The following is a 20,753-nucleotide window of genomic DNA, read 5'->3' as shown; positions in this document are numbered from 1 at the left end:
CTGTGTCTTGCACTGGTCGTATCAGATCCAGTGCCCTTCCTGCTCCAGAACTGGCTCGTCTTAATGACCCTCATTCCAGATATGGCCACATTCTGAGATTTAGGGTTAGAACTTAAGCTTCCATGGAGTTTCAGGGAGAAATCTGTAACATCCTCTACCTCATTTTTCCATTTGGGGAACAATCCATACACTGTCTTCACCTCATTGACCCTGCACTTCCTTGTGTATGGGCTCTGCAGAGGAGTGACTGCTTGGGGTGGGGGTAGGAGTAGGGGTGGGGTGGGGTCTGCTTTCTCAGACTGGCTCAGTTCCTGCCTGTTTCCCCTGTGCCTCAGGACCCTTCCTTCCCAACACAGGTGATAATGCTAGCCTTCACCTACCTGCCACTAATTATACACTGGGGATGCTTCTGAATTCTCCACGAAGCTGAGCATGGTGGCCCATGCCTGGAGTCCCAGCACCTGGGAGTGAGAGGCCAGAGGCTCTCCAGGGATTCAGGCCAGCCTGGGCTACATATAGAGAACCTGTCTCAAATTAGAATCAAACAAATAAAACCCAAAGAAACAACAAACCCAAACCTGAGCCAAACCAAAACTACCCAGCCACTCCACCCCCCCCCCCCCCCCCCCCCCCCGCCAAACAAAAGCAAGAAGTCTTCCATTCTGTACCCTTTCAGCTCTGTCTGGAAAGGACCAGTGTACCCCTCATTTGATGGTGAAGAACAGAGGACCAGAAACATCCCTGCCCGGGGAATGACGACAAGGCATTCCTGGTCTCGCTCCTCGCTTACCTTCTTGCTGAGTTACTTACTGGTATAAGGTATCTCAGTGCCTGAGAGCAGCGAGCATGTTCATTGTCTTCCTTCTGAGGCCTGCAGAGCTGATTTGTCTTGTCTCCCAGCAGCCTCAGTTTACACCGAGGCATCTTCTGCTATCTGCCTGTGCCACGTGACGGCACGGTGAGGGGGGTAGTCTGTCAGGTCAGAATTGTGTCCTCCATTCTGGGGCAGGAGATAGATACTTGGTGGTCCCTTCCTTTCCTAGAGAAGTTCAATTGTTTTAGAGGTACACACCATCCTTGCCTTCCCCAGAGAAAGTCCCTCCTAAGGGGATGTGGCAGAAACACAAGGGCTCAGTCAGTAGTCTACCACACAAGCATCAGGATCCGAGTTCCAACACCAGCACCCAAGGGAAAACACTGGGTATGGTGGTGCCTGCTTGTACTCAGAGCTGGGGAGGCAGAGGCAGGAGGATGTCTGGGTGTGGCTGGCCAGTTAGATTCCAATGAAAGGTTCCAATAAAGGACTTCCAAAGTTGTCCTCTAGCGTTGGCACATGGATTTGACATGTGCACTCACATACATGCAAACACGTGCATGTACAAAATAAAAATAAACGAAAGGGCGTCTTTGGATACTCAAATACGATAACCCATTGACTTCTTGAATTGCTGCAGTGTTTCTTTTACAGTTTTAATTACGTTTTATTTATTTTGGGGAGGCGGCAAGAGCATGGAATGCATGTGGAGGTCAGAAGATTTACAGGGTCCGTCTCTCTTTCCATGGTGTGGGTACCAAGAATTGAACTCAGGGTTGGCCACAAGACCCTTTTCCCCTGAGCCACCTCACAGACCTTCGCTGCAATGTTTGCCCCTATGAAGACAAGTCAAGAAGAAATATAAGATTTCTACTTCATTTTTACAGTGTAACAAACACTGATCTAAATTAAATCTATTAAATAAAATTGATTAGGAAAGGAGGAGGAGGGAAGGACCAGGAATTGTCATGACGATTATTGTGGAACTTTCTAAGGCTTATCAATCAGGAGTTCCTTGGTATAGATGACAGTCATGTCTAGCTCAGTCCTTGAAGGCCCTGACCCACGCCATCATAGGTGTCTCTGCCCTGGGGTGACTGAAGGCAGTTGTCCCCGCCCGGAGGAACCCAGCTGTCTCTGCGCGCCCTCACTCAGCCACCTGGACTCATTCACAGTTTTCCTGTCAGTTGGGCTGTGCGCGGGAAGGGGCCCCTGTGGGTGGGGAGGGGCCGTGTCTCATTTGCTGTGGGGTTTGGTATCTTTCCTCGGGCTTCAGCAGAACAGGTGCCGGCCAACCAGCTGGGTGAATTGAGGACATTCTCCCCGCCCCCCACTCCTTCCAGCTCCCTCCCCCAACCCAGCCACACCAGAGCCACATCCCATTTCCTCCCCCACTCCATTCACAGCCTTCTCTCCCTTCTCTGTCTACCCTGATAGAGCAGTACCCCATGAAGGGGACTCACAGGGAACATGGGTGAAAGTGTCCCACCGCCACCCTCCTGTTCTCTTCTATTCAGAGGGGAGGGAGAGCTAGGAGGACCCCGGAGAGGGCAGGATGCGCTGTTCTAGGGATGGCCCAGGCCGCTGATTTTACCTCCGGGCTCTATGGGCTCTATGCACGTGCAGTAAAGGCCATTATGTAGCTAAATGACCATCCCTCCAGGCCTCCCTCCTGGTCTCCTAAGAGAATGTGGGTGGACGGTGAAGGAGTCAGACTCAGAGTCACATTCTAGGACAAAGATCCTCACAGTGGAGCCTGTACCTGCACAGGCTGGAGGGCCTCACAGCTTCCCCTGAGAGGTGATGATTCTGTGGGCTGGAGTGGGGCCCAGGAACTGTATCTCCAGGTTGTTCCCTGGCAGGTGGTTGCTGCTGCTCCTGCTCGTATAGGGACCGTACTCAAGTCCTCTATTCCAGGGCTCCTCCTAAGGGATAAGAACTCAAGGAAGAGGGACCCAAGTGGTGGCCTCTCTTCAAGGTCCGTATGTCCCGTTTTACGCAGAGGGGGAGTATGGCATAAGCGATGAGTTTAGGGCTACCCTTGGCTACATAGTGAGTTCCAGTCTAGCCTGCATGTGAAATGGCAGGTGAAGGCATTTGCTATGATACCCTGCTGCCTGAGTTTGATCATCAAGACCCACCAGATGTAAGCAGAGAACCTATTTCCCTAAGTTTTTCTCCTAACTTTCGAACACACAAACACAGAATCATGCATGCATGCACACATGTGCAGACATGAGCACATACATACGTGAAATATAGCCACAAGGAGACCATCCTTGTCTGCTTGCCCCCACCTGGCCTGCCCTTCTGAGCAATGCTGCCTGCCCACTTGAATCTCTTGTTCCTCCCAGCCCTGGGAGAAGAGACGCCTCTGTCTTCTCTGGGGTTTGCTTTTCACTCATCCTGTGCTGTGGAATGCTGGGCAACAGGTCCAGAGCACAAAGCTAATCCCGCTGCAGCAACCCGGGAGGAACCCACAGTAATGTGTTAGAGACACCGCTCAACTCCAGGCAGCAAATGTTCCTGCTTTTGCAAAAATTAACTACCATAAAGTGAAAAAATAGTGCTTGCAGAAGTATTTATGTACATGCAGACAGAAAGCTTGGCTGGCAGGATCCCTTCAGGACCACCAACCAGGCTCTACTTCGAGATTTTAGGGGCGGAAATATAGTTCAGTGGCAATGCTGGCTAGCTTAGTCTTTGGAGGCCCTAGTACCTTGAAAAATGAGGGGGACTTCTGCATTTATTTTCTGGGTTTTTTTGTTTTTGTTTTTGTGTGTGTGTGTGTGTGTGTGTGTGGTTTTGTTTGGGACTGCTTAACTTTAATTTTTATTTATTTACTTTAATGTGTATGGGTGTTTTTCCTGCATGTTTGTGCATCATGTGTGTGCCTCGTACATATGGAGGCCAGAGAGGGCATCAGATGACCTGGGACTGGAGTTACAGACAATTGTGAGCTGCCACGTGGGTGCTGGGAATCAAATCTGGGTCCCCTGAAGAGCAGTCAAGTGGCTCTTAACTGCCGAGAGAACAGTCCTGGCTGTCCTGGAACTCACGTTAGACCAGACTGGCCTCACAGAGATCCAACTGCCTCTGTCTTCCAAGTGCTGGAGTTAAAGGTGTGTGCCACCATCACACGGCTGATTTAAATTTTTTCAAAGACTGGCTCTCATTTAGTCAAAGTTGGCTCTGAATTTTTTTGTTTGTTTGGTTTTTGTTTTTGTTTTTCGAGACAGGGTTTTTCTGTGTAACAGCTCTGGCTGTCCTGAAACTAGCTCTTGTAGACCAGACTGGCCTTGAACTCACAGAGATCTGCCTGCCTCTGCCTTCGAATGCTGGGATTAAGGGCGTGTGCCACCACTACCAGACTTGGCCCTAAATTTTTACACATCTGAAGATGATCTTGAACTTCTGATCTGTCTGCCTCTGTGCACCGCCCCCACCATGGCTAGGGTCACATAAATCTGTCAGCTCCTCTGAGTTTATGTGACATTAAAGATCAAATCTAGGACTTGGTACATGTTAGGATAGCACTCAACAAACCAAACTATACCTTCAGCTCATTTTTTGTTTGTTTTGCTTTGAGATGAGATGTGACTATGTAGACCAGACTAGCTTTGGGCTCACAGTGAACCCCCTGTTTCCATTTTCCAAGTGCTTAGGATGATAGGTTTGCATCACCACATTCAGGAACTTGCTGTTAGGGCACAACTCAGAGAGTCCGCCTTGCTTTGTAATTAAAAACTGTGTCCAGTCTCAAGAGCACAGCTACTCTAGATGAAGACCTGGGTTCAGTTCCCATGTCAGGCAACTCACAACTGCCTCTAACTCCAGTGCAGGGTATCTTACACCCACCTCTGGCCTCCCAGATAGTTGAATGTACTAAATATCCACATGCAGACACATACTTAATTAAAAATTGACACTGTTCATCGGAGCCTGGTGGGCTCACCGTTTGTTACACAACTAAAAGCCATGGCTGCCCCTCCTCTAGAATCTACATCTTAACAAAACAAAACAATGGCCAGGTATGATGGGTTATGCCCTATAATCTCAAAACTGGAAAAGCTGAGGCAGGAGGAGAGCTTCAAGTTCAAGGCCAGCCTTGGCTTCATAGGAGTTCCGGGCTAGGCTGGAATCCAGTATAAGACCTTTTCCCATTGTTTTAAGAAGAATATAAAAATAAAAACGTTCGATTATGTGATAATGTGACATAGCCCTGAAAGCAATGCATATACGAAGCAGAAGGCAGGGCTCGGGGTTCTGGTATTTTATAGCTGTGTAAACCTGTGCACCTCTGGACACTTTGGGTTTGTTTCAAGTTCTTTTTTTTTTTTTTAAATTTAAAAAGAGTTGGAGGTGATAGAGAGCGGGCTGGTTCAGAGCACTCACTGCCCTGGAAAGGGCCCCAGGTCAGCTGCAGCACTGCCCAGAGCTCCAGCTCCAGGGGAGTCAACGACTCTTGCCTCTGAGGGCACCTGTGCTGTGTGCACATATGCACACACTGACTCATAAGTCATAATTAAAACAAATGGCGCCTCGGGCTCCCTGCCCTTCCCTGCTGAGCTGTTGGAAGCCTGAGGGATTCTAGAGGAGGGGCAGCCATGGCTTTCAGTTGTGTAACAAACGGTGAGCCCACCAGGCTCTGATGAACAGTGTCATACCTATAGCCACGTGCAGTATCTGTTTAAAAACTGAGCGTCACAAAACAAACCAAAATGGCAGGAATATGAAAAGTGGCCCTGTAGAGGAGAGAGTAGTGGATGGGAGGAAACTAAGGGACGGTGATGGCTGAGGGTAAACGGTGCATTATGTACATGTATGAAATTAACAATGAATACATTCAATCAATTAAAAAAAAAAGATGAGGCTAGCGAGCTGGCCCATTGAGTAATCATGCTTGCCACCAAGTCTGACAAATTGAGTTCAATTCCCAGAGCCCACGTGGTGGGAGGAGGGAATCAACCCCCATAATTGTCCTATGCTGTGGTACTCACCCATAAGCATACAAACAGGAAATTAATAAATGTGGTTTAAAAAATTAACAAACATCACCCAAAAGATGCCAGTGCAGACAGATGTGGTGGTGCACACCTATAATCCTGGCATTAGGGAGATGGAAGCAGGAGGATCAAGCATTCAGGTCATCTTTGGCATATAAGGACGTGGCAGGTTACTGCAGGCTAGATTAACACTTTGTCCCTACCCCCAGCCCCCACCTGGCCTGAGTCGCCTGCTGTAAGCCCTCAGGCTTACCCAGCTGTTCCGCCATCTCATTCCTAGGTCCCTGTCTTTCCTCCAAGGAGTGGCCTTCACTTGCGGGCTCCATTTCCTCACCGACTACTTTTATCTTAAAGAAACACTGCGTGTTTTTGTTTGCCAATGAACATCCTTCCAAAAAAGACGATCCGGAGACTTTAACCCAGCCTCCACAAGCAGGACTCCATCTTCTCTGGCCTCTCCGGAGCGCGTAGCACACGCATGCCCTTTCATTATTGTGATCTGTATAAATGCCATTTGTGTCTTCAAACGCTTTACGTCACCTAATTTGGGAAGCCCGTCTGTGTGTGGACACAGCGTCATTTCTTCTGGAGACGGTACTGGGGCTGTGCAGCCAGGCTCCGATTGTTATCCACTTGGGTGCTTTCCAGTCTGAGGCTACTTACTTATCCACTCTTGAACTCCCTGCATTCAGCCGCTGCTTGGTCTCCAGGCCATAAAACCTGCCTTCCTAAAGGTCATGGCCATGGGTCTTCCCTGCAGCAAAAGCTGCCTCTTCCGCGTCCTTGGCTAAACCCCAGTCCGCACTAATTGGACCTGCCTGACCCACCACCCTCAAGGCCACCCACCAGCCCACCCATCAAACTGAAATTCCAAGCTCTTCTCCTTCCCTTGTTTCTTTAAGACTCCCCAGCTAGCCTGTGGGTACAAGACCTATAATCCCAGCTAGTGGGCAGATTGAGGCAGGAGGGACTCAATTTCAAATTCTACCTGGGTTACAGAGGAGGCTCAAGGCCAGACTGAGCAATTTAGGGAGACCCTGTCTAGAACAAGTGAGAGACAGGACTGATAATATAGCTCGGTCTAGAGTGCTTGCTTAATGTTGTGTGAGGCCCTGGGTTCAAACCCTAACACCAAGGGGAAAAGTCCAAAGTTGAGAAATCTGATAAGCCAAGCATAGAATTAAGGAAGTAGGAAGTGAAATGAATGAATGAATGAATGAATGAAACTGCATTGCAGGTCTGGTTGCAGGTGTTAGACTCAGTGACTCAGGAGGCTAAGAGTGGAGGATCCCTTGAATCTATGCCTTTGAGGTAAGCCTGGGCAACAAATTAAGACCTTGGCTAACTAAAAATAAAAATAAATAGGAGTAGGCATGATGCCATAGGCCTTTAATCCCAGGCAGAGGCAGGAGCATCTCTGTGAGTTGGAGGCCAGGCTGGTCTGATCTAGCTAACTGGGTGTGGTCCTGGGATGGAAGCCAAGGTCTGGGGCATCCTTGCCAAGCTCTCCACCACTAAGCTGTGTTCACAGCTCTGTGGGATGCTTTCTTATTGTGTTCATTAATTTGAGTGTGTGTGTGTGTATGTGTGTGCATGTGTGTGTGTTCACAGCTCTGTGGGCTGCTTTCTTATTGTGCTCATTTATTTATCTGAGTGTGTATGAGTGTACATGTGTGCATGTGTACGCACATGTGTGTATATGTGTGTGCGCATACATGTGTGCGCATGCGTGTGTGTGCATGTGTGCGCACGCGCATGCATGTGTGTGTGCACATGTATGCATGTGTCAGAGGACAACTTAGGGGGTTGGTTCTTCCTTTTCAACATGTGGATTCTGGGAATCACACTCAGATCATCATGCTTGGGGGCTGGGCCTTTACCCGCTGAGCTCTCTCAGAGCCCCACAACTGGTTTATTCTGAAGTTCTGGGGTGAAACCCAGGGCCTTAACTATCAAGCAACCATTCTGTCAACTGTCTACATCACCAGGTTACCTTTTTATTTTGTTTGTTCTTAGACAGGGTCTCCCTAAATTACCCAGACTGGCCTTGAACTCGTTTTGTAACACAGAAGGATTTGAAATTGGATCCTTCTGCCTCAGTCTGCCCAAAAGCTAGGATTTATGGGGACCATAGGGTAGGTCCTGTACCATTGAGCTATATCTGTGGCCCTAATTTTGGATTTTTAAAAAATTTTCTTTTCTAGCCAGGTGGTGGTACACACCTTTAATCCCAGCACTCAGTAGGCAGATGCACAGATCTTTGAGTTTGAAGCCAGCCTGGTCTGCAGATCAAGTTTCAGGACAGCCCATGCTACACAAAGAAGCCCTGTCTTAAAAAATAATATAACAAATAACAAATAAAATAACATAAAATTCTTTTTTAATGTGCGTATTTGAGACCATATAGCCCTCATTGGTGCAGGTTTCTTTTTCAGTCCTGTAAATGGCTTTCTGTATCCACTCTCCATGGCACGGAGCACACAGAATCTCAGTCTTCTGAGCTTTGGCAAATGTAAACACCCTCGTTACCTTCAAATCAAAGTGGAGGGCATTTGATTATCACCCCAGAAAGCTCTCTGGAGTCCATTTCCCCTCCAGAATTAGAGCTGTTTTTGGGTAGAATTTCAACTAGACAGGATCCAGCAGTCTATTTTCTTTTGTATCTAGTTTTGCACAGCCTGGACGTGGTGTGCAGAAGCGATTTGTTCCTTTCCAGAGCCAAACTGCATTCCATGTATGGCTGTATATGTGCTGTTTGTCTATCCGTTCTGGTGTTGACAGACACTTGGATTGCTTCCAGTTTGGAGCGCTTAAACATCTACGAACATCCTTGTGCAAGGGTTTTTTGTTGTTGTTGTTATTTTTTGCTTATTATTTGTTTGGCTGGTTTGTATGTGTGTATACGTGTGCAAGTGAATTCAGAGAACAGCTTAGGGGGGTCAGTTCTCTTCTATCGTGTAGGTCCTGGGACTCAAACTCAGGTCGTCAGGCTGGGTGGACAGGAGGGTGTAGTTAAAAACAAACAAACAAACAAAGATGGATGAATTGTTCCTGAAGACAGTGAGAAATGCGCCAGTGTTACAGACTCCCCTCTGCTTGACTTGGAAGAAGAGGTGACAGAGTTGAGCAGAGGCTTCAAGGAGATCAGAGCTGGAAGAGGTCTCATCAGATCTCTCCACGTTCAAAGAGCCATGCCAGGGCACGACCCGAATTGCAATGGCTTGGATTCTAGTCTGGACACTGCAGGAATGGGATTTGGGGTGACTGCTTCATCAGTTTCCAGACTCGTCATGGAGTTTTAGACTAAGCACATTGGTGTAATAAAACACAGTGGTGCATGCCTGGAACCCTGACCCTCTATAACAAGACTTCGTATCAAAAAAATGTGGGAAAGTTAGGGAGGGGATTGGGATGTAGCTCAGGTGGTGTGCGCTTGCCTCGCTTTCACAAGCCCTCCTTTTGATTCCCAGCACAATAGGATCCAGGCTTGGTGTGCATGTCTTTAATGCCAGCATTCTGGAGGTGGAGGCAGAAGGAATACAATTTCCTTTTTCTTTCTTTTTTCCTTCCTTCCTTCCTTCCTTCCTTCCTTCCTTTCTTCTTTCTTCTTCCTTCCTTCCTTTCTTTTTTCTTCTTTCTTTCCTTCCTTCCTTCCTTTCTTTTTTTTTTTTTTTGTTTTTCAAGACAGGGTTTCTCCGTGTGTCCCTAGCTGTCATGGAACTCTCTCTGTAAACCACGTTGGTTTAAACTCACAGACAGCCACCTGCCTCTATCTCCTGAGTGCTGGGATTAAAGATGGGGATTAAAGATGTGTGCCACTACGCCTGACTGTGGAGAATCGGGTTTTCAAGGTCATCCTCAAAACTATCTATCCAGTTTGAGGCCATTTTGGGCTAGATAAGACCTTGTCTCAGAAGGAAAAGCAACCGAGACCAGAAATTATCGCAATGGAAGTGTGGACGAGCCTGTACTGGGGCTACTTGAAATGGGACAGTGACAGGGGAGAACGGCCCTGAGATGGGTAGACTCTCCAACCTCTCCATGCTAAGGATTCCTCTGGGGAGTTCTTGGCCATATCCAGCCAGATCCTCCTCCTATTTATGGTTTTGACTTTAAGCTATTTGGCAAAGTAGATAGAATTTACCTTAATGACCGTCCAGACCTGGCCACCCAACCCAGGGCTTTCAAGTGGATCTTTGACACTCTCTCCCAATCCCATAGTGTAGAAGGAGTGACGGGCTGCGTCCCGCGGGGATCCCCGGCTAGTTTACACCCGAAATAACTACACGAAAACTATATTCTTTTAAACACTGCCTGGCCTATTAGTTCCAACCTCTTATTGGCTAGCTCTTACGTATTGATTCAACCCATTTCTAATAATCTGTATGCCACCACGAGGTCGTGACTTACCGGGAAAGATTCAGCATGTCTGACTTGGCGGCTGGTTCCATGGCGTCTCTATATACTGAATTCAAGAAGGCCAGTCCAGGCTACACAGGATTTTCTTCTCAAAAAAAAAGTATGTGTCCCTGCCAAGGAGAGAGGGAAGTCTCAAGCACATAACTAGTAGACAAACGCTATGAGCTCTACAAGGGCAGAGAGAGCAGAGACCAAACACAGGCAAGCAGGAGCCGCTCATTCAGCCTGCAGAAGGCTCCGTGAGGAGGGTGGCAGCGGCTTTGGAAATTTCAGGAGTTTTACAAAGTACAGACATTTCCCCAGTGGGGACATGCGCCTTGATGCTTGAAATCTCAGGGGGAGACATACGCTATAGAAACTATTTTTTTCCTATATAAGATATGTGGGTATAATACCTGTCCTCACCTTTTTATTTATAAAGAATAGGAAGCCTGTCAGGCGGTGGTGGCACATGCCTTTAATTCCAGCACTCAGGAGGCAGAGGCAGAACTCTGTGAGTTCAAGGCCAGCCTGGTCTACAAGAAAGGAGCTAGTTCCAGGACAGGCTCCAAACCCTATCCTGAGACAGACAGACAGACAGACAGACAGACAGACAGACAAAAGGAAGTCCCTGAAGCAGTGGCCAGCTTACACATATACCTCTTCTCCCTTCCCAGCTGAATTTTATTTTTTTTTTTGAGACAGGGTCTCATCTAGCCCATACTGGCTTTGAACACGTATAGCTAAAGATGTCCTTGAACTTTTTTTTGGTTCGGTTCGGCTTTTTTTTTTTTTTTTTGTAAAGCACAATTAATAAAAACTCAGCAATTAGGGTTCAGCCTGAAGACCAGAAAAGCAAAACAGCCAGCTACCAGCTCTTACCTTGACCTCGGTCGATCCTGCCTCCAGAAATCTCAGAATGAGACTGTGTCTGAGAGCTGTCTCCTCCTGTTTTATAATCCTCTCTAGGGCTGGGATTAAAGGCGTGCATCACTGGGATTAGAGGACTGCACTGCCCAGTTTCTATGGCAACTATTGTGGCTACTGGGATTAAAGGTGCGTGTCACCCCTGCCTGGTCTGTAAGGCTGACCAGTGGGGCTGTTTTGCTCTCTGATCTTCAGGCAAGCTTTATTTATTAAAATACGCATGAAAGCCACTACAGTTTTGTTTTCCAAAGCAGGGTTTCTCTGTGTAGCTCTGACTGTCCTGTAACTTGTTGTGTAGACCAGAATGGTCTGGAACTCACAGAAACTCACTTCTTCTGCCTCCTAATTCTGGGATTAAAGGCTTGCACCACTATGCGCAGCCCAGCCCTGAACCTTTAATCTTCCTGCATGCACCATTCAAGGTCTGGGGCCACAGATGTTCCCACTTCACGGGGTTTACCCTGTGCTAAGGATTGAAGCTCAGGCTTCCTCCATGCTGAGCTGGCGTTCTATGCCGTGAAGGGCATCATCCCCAGGCCTAACACTCTCTCTCCTCTTAAAAACACGGTTTGCTTCATAGCCCAGGTTGGCCAAGAAGTCTCAATCCTCCCTCAGCGTCTCCACTGTTTGGGGTTTCAAATGTCTGCCACCTTGCAAATTCCAAGCTGACCTTGGACTTGCAATAATCTTCTTGTACCTTCTTCCTGAATGTTGGGATGGCGGCCTGTATCATGATGCCGTGCTTTGTGGATTAACTTTGTATCCTCCAATGTTGACTATAGTTATTCATTAATTCCAGGGGTGTTCTTTCAGGCTTTCTACATTGATCGGTCAAAGAACCTCTTGTTTTATTATATTTTTTTAGAGACAGGGTTTTTTCTATGTAACAGCCCTAGCTGTCCTGGAACCCGCTCGTTCTGTAGACTAGGCTGGTCTTGAACTCACAGAAATCCACCTGCCTCTGATGTCCACTTAATGTGGGTGCATAGTGAAATATTGAGTGGCAATGTATAGGTTAACTATATTAGTACTGGCAGAATGGCTCAGTAGGTAGAGAGCTTGTTGTCGGTCCTGATGCTCCGTCTGAGTTTGATTCTCAGACCCACGTGGTAGGAAGAGCTGACTCTGCAAAGTTGTTCTCTGATCTCCATGTGTGTGCCAAGGCACACATGCTCTCACACACAGTCCTAGCAAATAACAAAAGTGTTTCAAAAATACCGAGAGGGCTGGAGAGATGGCTCGCTGGTTTAGAGCACTGGCTGCTCTTCCAGAGGACCCGGGTTCAATTCCCAGCACCCACATGGCAGCTCACAACTGTCTGTAACTCCAGTTCCAGGGGATCTGACACCTTCATACCGATGCACATAAAATAAAGTTAAATAAATCATAAAGAAATTCTTAAAAAAAATGTATTGAGAGACTGGGTGGTGGTGGCGCACGCCTTTAATCCCAGAATTTGGGAGACAGAGACAAGTGGATCTCAGTGAGTTTGAGGCCAGCCTGGTCTATAGAGTGAGTTCCAGGACAGCTAGGACTGTTACACAGAGAAACCCTGTCTCAAAAAAAAAAAAAAAATTAGAGAAAGCCAGACCTGGTGATGTAAGCTTTTAATCCCAGCACTTAGAAAGCAGAGACAGGCAAATCTCTGAGTTCGAGGCCAACCTAGTCTACAGAGCTAGTTCTAGGTCAGTTAGGGCTACACAGAGAAACCCTGTCTCGGAAAAAAAAATCACAGAAGAAAATAAAAATATTGAGAGAAAATAAGAAGCAAAATGTAGATCCGTAAATGTCTATGATACATCTCAGGGAATTTCCCATTGTGTGAGAGGCCTGCTGCACAGATATGAAGTCCTGCATTCAGATCTCCAGCATCCATGCAACAGGCTAGACATAGCCCAGTGCATACATGTGAGTCCAGCCATGGGAGGGGCAGACAAGACACTCACTGGCCTGACGGCCTCTCCAACACGCTGCTGGCCCTGGGCTCAATGAAAAACACTGTCTCAGGGGAACGGGGCAGAAAGCAATAGAGGAAGACGCCAACATAACATTCTCCTCATGGGTGCACACACCTGCACACACATCCCCATGCACAACACACCCAAATAATGTACACACACACAAGCACACTTCCACCCATTTACCTTAGGCTAGCCTTGAACTTCCTATGTAATCAAAGACGACCTTGAGATTCTTGGTCCTGGGACCAGAGGCTCGTTGGGTAAAAGGGCTTGACTCCTAAGCCTAAAGACTTGAGTTCCATTGCTGGAACCCGCGTTAAGTTGGAAGAAGAGACCCAACTCCACAAAGCTGTCCTCTGACCATCGCACACAGTGACATACACATGCCCACATGAATACAAATAAATAAAAGGTTTAAAAATCTCTGGATCCTCCTTCTTCCACCTCCCAAATGCTGAGATTATAAGCCATGACTCCCAGTCTAAAGTTGCTTTTTTAATTTTTGTTTTGTTTTGTTTTTTGAGACAGGGTTTCTCTGTTTAACAGCCTGAGCTATCCTGGAATGGGCTCTGTAGACCAGGCTGGCCTTGAACTCACAAAGATCCTCTTGCCTCTGCCTCGCAAGTACTGGGATTAAAGGTGTGCGCCACCATCTCCCAGCTGATTTTTAAATTTTTAATCTTATTTTATTGTATTCATTTTTTCTGTGTGTGTGTTTATGTGTGTCTGTGTCTCTGTGTGTCTATGTGTCTCTGTTTGTGTGTGTCTGTCTCCGTTTGTGTGTCTCTGTGTGTGTGTCTGTCTGTCTGTCTCTCTGTGTGTGTGTCTATCTCTGTGTGTCTGTCTGTCTCTCTGTGTGTTTGTGTCTGTCTGTCTCTGTGTGTCTGTCTGTCTCTGTGTGTCTGTCTGTCTGTCTCTGTGTGTGTGTGTCTGTCTGTCTTTCTCTGTGTGTGTGTCTGTCTGTCTGTCTCTGTGTGTCTGTCTGTCTGTCTCTGTGTGTCTGTCTGTCTTTCTCTCTGTGTGTTTGTGTCTGTCTGTCTGTCTTTCTCTGTGTGTGTCTGTGTGTGTGTGTCTGTCTGTCTGTCTGTCTGTCTCTGTGTGTGTCTGTGTGTGTGTCTGTCTGTCTGTCTCTGTGTGTCTGTCTGTCTTTCTCTCTGTGTGTTTGTGTCTGTCTTTCTCTGTGTGTGTCTCTGTGTGTCTGTGTGTCTGTGTGTCTGTCTGTCTGTCTTTCTCTGTGTGTGTCTGTGTGTGTGTCTGTCTGTCTGTCTGTCTGTCTGTCTCTGTGTGTGTGTGTGTGTGTGTGTCTGTCTGTCTTTGTGTGTGTCTGTGTGTGTGTGTGTCTGTGTGTGTGTCTGTGTGTGTGTGTGTCTGTCTGTCTTTGTGTGTGTGTGTGTGTCTGTCTGTCTGTCTCTGTGTGTGTGTGTGTGTGTGTGTCTGTCTGTCTGTCTTTCTGTGTGTGTGTGTGTGTGTCTGTGAGTGGGGGTACACCCGTGCCATGGTGCACATGTGGAGGTCAGAGGACAACTTTCAGAAGTCTGTCCTTCCATCATTAGTGGCAGGGATCAAACTTGGGTTGTCACATTTGTGCAACAGAGTGCTTTAAACCCTGTGAGTCACCTCGTTGGCCTCTGAGAATTTGCTCATGTGAATCTTTTCTTCTCTTACAAACTCTTAATTGTTCTATTTTCTGTCTGGGTTTGTACGTATTACACCACGTGTTCGCCTGGTGCTTAGAGGACAAAGGTGACCGATCCCCTGATGTTTGAGTCACAGGTGGTTGTAGGTGCTGGGAACTAAACCAGGGTCCTCTGCAAAAGCAAAAGTTCCCTTAACCAGTGAGCCATCTCTCCTGCCCCCTGAGTTTTCAAAGTCTAGTGACTTCATTTCATCTAGTGTGCTTCCCTTTGCTCTAAGCCCTTGCTCTGAGCCCATAGACATACATACATACACACATATTAGGTTCTTTCCCTGTTAACCTTACTTGGCAATAACCTTACTACTTCTTGGTCTCCAAATTTTGGGGGGAATTTTTCTTGGTCTTTGAAATGTAAATTTCTGGGAATTAGTCATGGGGAAGGCGAATAATTTGGTGGAGAAGGTTCTCTGACAGTGTCTCAGTTGAGGGTCACAGGCTGGTCCGTTCCTCACACTGAGTCACCTGCAAGCATGGCTCATTACAACCTTCTCCCCACCAGTGAGTTTGGTTTCTTTGCATACACCTGCCTGACAATGATTTAGTCTGTTTTAGGGACTGTTGCCCTGTGGCCCCCTAAATAACAGGCAGCCTTAGGCATCCACGCATTCAAATTAACAAGCAAGTCTGGTGTGGGGGCGCATGCCTATAGTCCTAGCACTTGGCTGGGGATCAAAGTAGGGCTCCTCCTATGCAAGGAAGGCAGTCAGTCTGTCAGCAGCCAGGTCCCTAACCCCCACTTCAAATTTTTGTTTAATTTTTTGGGTTCTTTTTGTTTATTTGTTTGCTTTTTTTTTTTTTAAAAAAAAAAGCAATTAATCATACACGTGCGTGGTGTGCAAACGTGAGTGCAGTGCCTATGGAGGCCAGAGTCTTACAGGCAGCTGTGAGCTTCCCAAAGTTATGGGACACGAACTTGGGTCCTTTGCAAAAGCAATGCAGGTACTCTTAGCTGCCGAGGCATCTTTCCAGCCCTGCCCCGCCCCACTAGGCTTTCTTTCTTTCTTTAGAGTGTTTGTTTATTTGACTTCTTAAGACAAGGTCTCACTCTGTAGCCCAGGATGGCTTGGAAGTCACTGTGAAGCCCAAGCTGGCCTGTGTCAACATCCCGGGGTTTGGATTACAGGCATGAGCAGCACTGCTGACTCTCTCAGTGTTTATATGAAAGGGAAGTCACTGAGGGAGGAGAAAGTGCATTCTAAGGTAGTTAAGCAAAGTTGAGTCCCTGATGCAAACCTGTAGCCCCAGCCCTGGGAGGAAAAGAGGGCATGAATCCTGGAGTCCACGACCAGTATGGGCAGTAGGAGAGACCCTATCTAAACAGGTGACAAGTAAAATATTACCGCTCCTAGTAAGTGTTTAAACATTATCTATGTAAATTATAATTATCACGCATGTTTTAAAAGTTTGAAGTGTAATGTGGAGAGATGCTCAGTGGTTAAGAGCACTGGCTGTTCTGCCAGAGGACCTGGATTTGATTCCCAGCACCCACCAGGTGACTCAATGCCTGTAATTCCTGTATCAGGGAATCTGACACCCTTTTCTGGCTTCTGTGGGCACCAGGCACGCACGTGGTGCACATACACACACAGATGCAGGCAAAACACTAGGCAGAGAACACACTACACAGATAACAGTACATACATATCATACACTGAGAACAATACATAAATAACTAAAAAACATAAAAAGGGGCTGTTGAGAAGGCTCCATGGTTTAAGGTACTTGTCATGTAAGCCCTCCAAGAGCCCACATGGTGGAAGGAGAGAATCGACCCTACAGAGCTATCCTCTGACCTGCTCACCATGGCACATATGGGATGGACACACATCATACAAACACACACAATTTTTAAAAAGTATGTGTCATATTGATTACCCCAATTCTGTTCTGTGCAGAGAGCTGTGGGAAACTATTAGGCCATAGCCGATGGCACACACTAGTGTTTCTCGGACTTACAACTACTCTCTTCTAGGAGAGACTACCAAAGGGTCAGAATGCTGAAGACCATCCTCAACTGCCCAGCAAGTTCAAGGCCAGCTTGTACTACATAAGACCCTGACAGGCTCAAGAGAAATACCAGGTGGGTCAGCCATCTTTGTACCCCAAGTCCCTTTCAGGGTTGAAGTGATAGTAGTGACAGAATTTACCAGAGGAAGAATCAAGATGGGAAGTGAAGTAGGTTGTGGTTCAACAGGTGGCTACCCCTCAGTGACCCTTTCTAACTTGGGCTGTTGTTGAATAATAACATGGGCACTGGGGAGCCTCCTCTAGGGGCCCCTGTAAACTGGCAGTGGGTTTTCTGTGTATAACTGGCATACAAGCTGCTTCTGTACAATCGTGTGCTGAGCTCTGCTCAGTGTTTTCCGACCAGACCGGTGTGAGCTCCAGCTGCTTCCTCTCAGAGGAAGAGGGAGCTGGGGGTGGTGGCTCAGGCTTGTAATCACAGGACTGGAGAGGTAGACTCAGGAGGATTAGGAGTTCAAAGTCATCCTTGGCTACATAGGAGGCTTGAAGACAGCTCACAGCTACATGAGATTCTGTCTTTAAACAAAGCAAAGCACAAGAATGGGAAGAGGGAGGCTGGAGGGGGGCTGAAGACGTGGGGGTTGGAGAGAAGGGGGCTAGAGGGGGGAGCTGGAGAGGGGGTACTGCAGAGAGGGGGGGCTGGAGAGAAGGAGGTTGAAGAGAGGGGTTGGAGAGAGGGGGACGGTAGGGGATGGAAAGATGGGAGCTAGAGAGATGGGGGCTGCAGAGTGGGGCTGTAGGGGACTGTAGAGATGGGGACTGAAGAAAGGGGGACTTAAGAGAGGGGGGCTCAGCAGAAGGGAGTAAGCTACTCTTACAAAAGACTGAAGTTCTGTTCCCAGAACCCATGTTAGGTAGCTCATAGCTACTTGTAGCTTCAACCCCAGGGAATCTGATACCCATTTCTGGAGGGCATCCAAATACATGTGGCATGTGCACACACACACACACACACACACACATGTTAAAGAAAAAAACCTTGTTAGTCTCAAATACTTGTGTGGGATATCCTGTTTACAGATGAGAAAACAAGCAAGGGATAGAGAGTCTCCCCAACTCAGATTGTACAGCTGCTAAAAAATAACAGAACCAGATGTGAAAGCAGGCAGCAGCTGGAGGCAAAGGACTCACCTAACATTGTGAGACCCTGGCTTCCATTCCCAGCACCACAAACAAAACAAAACAAAGCAGATAGACCAGGCAGGGAGCCTGGCTATGGAATGAGATTTTGTTTTTGTTGTCATTTTTCTGATGTCCAACTAAAGCAGAGAGACACAGACACTCAGCAAGGCCACACAGCTGGTACCTCGGACATCTGGGAATCAAACCAAGTTCAAGTCCAGAACTCACCCTGGTAACCATGACCCTATTCTAAGCCCATGGTAGTTCTTATTATCACTCACACGTTTGTTCTTTTGGGCTGAACCCAGGGCCTCACTCATGCTGAGCAAGTGTTCAGACAAGACTGGGTATGTTCAGTGTTAGGAACACAGACATGTGCTGAGCTCTATCCCTAGGCCTCATGGATGCTTTCAAAATATAGATCATGGGAGCTGGAGAGATTGCTCAGTGCTTGCTAGCATGCACTGGTCTTCTAGAGGACCCCACTTCTGTTTCCAGTACCTGCGTCTAACTCCAGGGGATCTGACACCGCTGGCTTCTAAGGGCACCTGCACTCAGATGCGCACACCCTGACACAGATACACATGCACACATAATTTATAAAACATAGAAGATCTAGAGCTGGGGATAGGCTCATTTGGCGCAGTGTTTATCCAGCATGAATGAAATCCTTGGCTCCATCCCCAGCACCACATAAACTATGTGTCCTGGTTCTCACTTGTAATCCCTGCACTAGGTAGATGGAAAGAAAGTCAGAAGTTCAAAGTCAGAAGCAAAACAAACAACATAAAACAACCCCACCAAGTCGTGGGCACAGGGTAATAAAGTACTTGCCACACAAGCATGAGGATCTGAGTTTGATCCCCAGTACCCTGGGAAAACACTGGCATGGTGTATGCTTACAATCCTAGCACTGGGAAAGCAGAGACTAGAGGCCCCTGGGGCTCACTGGCCTGCCATTCTAGCCCATGAGAGCTAGGTGACCTCAGGCCACCTAGCTCTCATAGACACAGGTGAGAGGCCCTGTGTCAAGGGACGTGCGTGGTGTTTCTGTGGATGATACCCGAGGGTGTCCTCTGCTCTCCCATGCATAAGCACACACGTGCACACACACAAGCACAAGTTTGAGGTAAGTCTGGGCTACATGAGACCCTGCTTCAAAAAATAAATGGGGCTGAATGTAGTGGTGCATGCCTTTAATGTCAGCACTTGGAGGGCAGAGGTAGGTGGATCTCTGAATTCAAGGCCAACCTGATCTACGTAGAGACTCCCAGCTCACAAAACAAAAAGTAAAACAAATAGAAAGCAATAACATAGGGCTGGTAAAGTGGACCCCTAAGTAAAGGCAGCACTCACAAATCTGAGGACCTGAGTTCAATTCCCCAAATCTACATTAAAAAACTAGACACAACCGGGCAGGGTGGTGCACACCTTTAATCCAGCACTCAGGAGGCAGAGGCAGGCGGATCTCTGTGAGTTTGAGATGAGCCTGGTCTACAGAGTGAGTTCTAGGACGGGCTCCAAAGTTACAGGGAAACTCTCCCTCAGAAAAAACAAACAAACAAACAAATAAAAAAGCAAAATCAAAAAACAACAGCCAGGTGGGGGTGGCGCACACCTTTAATCCCAGCACTCAGGAGGTCAGAGGCAGGTGAATCTCTCTGTGAGTTCGAGGCCAGCCTGGTCTACAAAGCTAGTTCCAGGACAGGCTCCAAAGTTACACAGAGAAACCCTGTCTCAATAAATAAATAAATAACCCCCCCAAACAAACAACAACAACAACAAAAACCAAAAACCAGATACAGTGTATGTCTGTAATTTCTACAAGATGGAATGTGGGACAGGAAAGTCATCTTAACAGCTGGCCTGGAATATACAGTGAGAAGAGACTAGAGAGACCCCGACTTACTGAGGTGGGAGGGGAGATCTGACTCCTGAAAGTTGTCCTCTGACCCCCACAAGTCTGCTCTCACTGATGCATGCGAGTGCGCGTGCGCGCGCGCACACACACACACACACACACACACACACACACACATTAAACTTGAGAACAAAGTAGTCTATATATTACGTCCCAACATTCTAAATTCGAACCATGTATGACATCTATTATAAGGCATCTACTGAGTCTTCTACAGTTGGGACGTTTTGGTTGTTTCCTTTTTTTTTTTTTTTTCCCAGAGAGAGAAAGGGAAATGGCAGGAATGTGGTCGGGTTTATCAGCTTGCCTCTTTGTGTAAAGGCTTTCCAAGACTGGAATTAAAGGCCTGGAGTCGACCACTCGAGCAGGAGAGGAAGTTCTGATTAGTAATGGTGCCAGGATGTAGAGAAGAACAGAGCCGCGCTGTTCAGCAGGGATTTGGCATAGCTTGCTGAGATAGGAGATTTGGGATGCATTTCAGAAGTATTTGTAATTCTCTCTCTGGGTATTGTAGTGTTCTTCAGTGCTCTCCAGCCTAGCATCTCACTGACATTTCCCAGACACACGTGGGAGGGGCCGAGCAGGGTGGGACCATTCTCTTCCCAGCTCAGCCATGTGCGGCCATCTGGAGTCCCAGGGACCATTCATCCCATCTCCTTCCCTTTTCCTCTCAACTCCGTGCCCCTTTAAAGTCTTCCCTTTAATGTTCTACTTTCCAGGGGCTGGGAGATGGCTCGGTGGATGAGGTGCCTGCTGTACAAGCATCAGCACCTGAGCTTGGCTCCCCAGCACCCTACATATGAAAGTAGGGCCTGGTCTCTGTAAACTTTGTGCAGGATGGATGGAGACAGGTGTATCCCCAGAGCTTGCTGATCTAGTCTAG

The 20,753-nt window shown here is 47.4% G+C and overlaps 1 protein-coding gene across 5 annotated transcripts in view; it reads left to right on the top strand.

Annotated features, from left to right (window-relative positions):
- Ccnd3 (cyclin D3) overlaps window positions 1-20,753 on the top strand; it is a 91,562-nt gene that overhangs the window by 33,999 nt on the left and 36,810 nt on the right. For all 5 annotated transcript variants that reach the window (XM_048445409.3, XM_085679266.2, XM_085679265.2 and 2 more), the window contains one exon: window positions 16,775-16,882. The gene's annotated coding sequence lies outside the window, so the exon portion shown is untranslated. The remainder of the gene's footprint in view (window positions 1-16,774; window positions 16,883-20,753) is intronic.

This window comes from Myodes glareolus, chromosome 18 (genome assembly GCF_982192425.1).
Source record: "Myodes glareolus chromosome 18, mMyoGla1.1, whole genome shotgun sequence".
NCBI lineage: Eukaryota > Metazoa > Chordata > Mammalia > Rodentia > Cricetidae > Myodes > Myodes glareolus.
The sequence above is the reverse complement of the archived record's forward strand: the minus strand, read 5'-3'. Positions and strand labels throughout refer to the sequence as shown.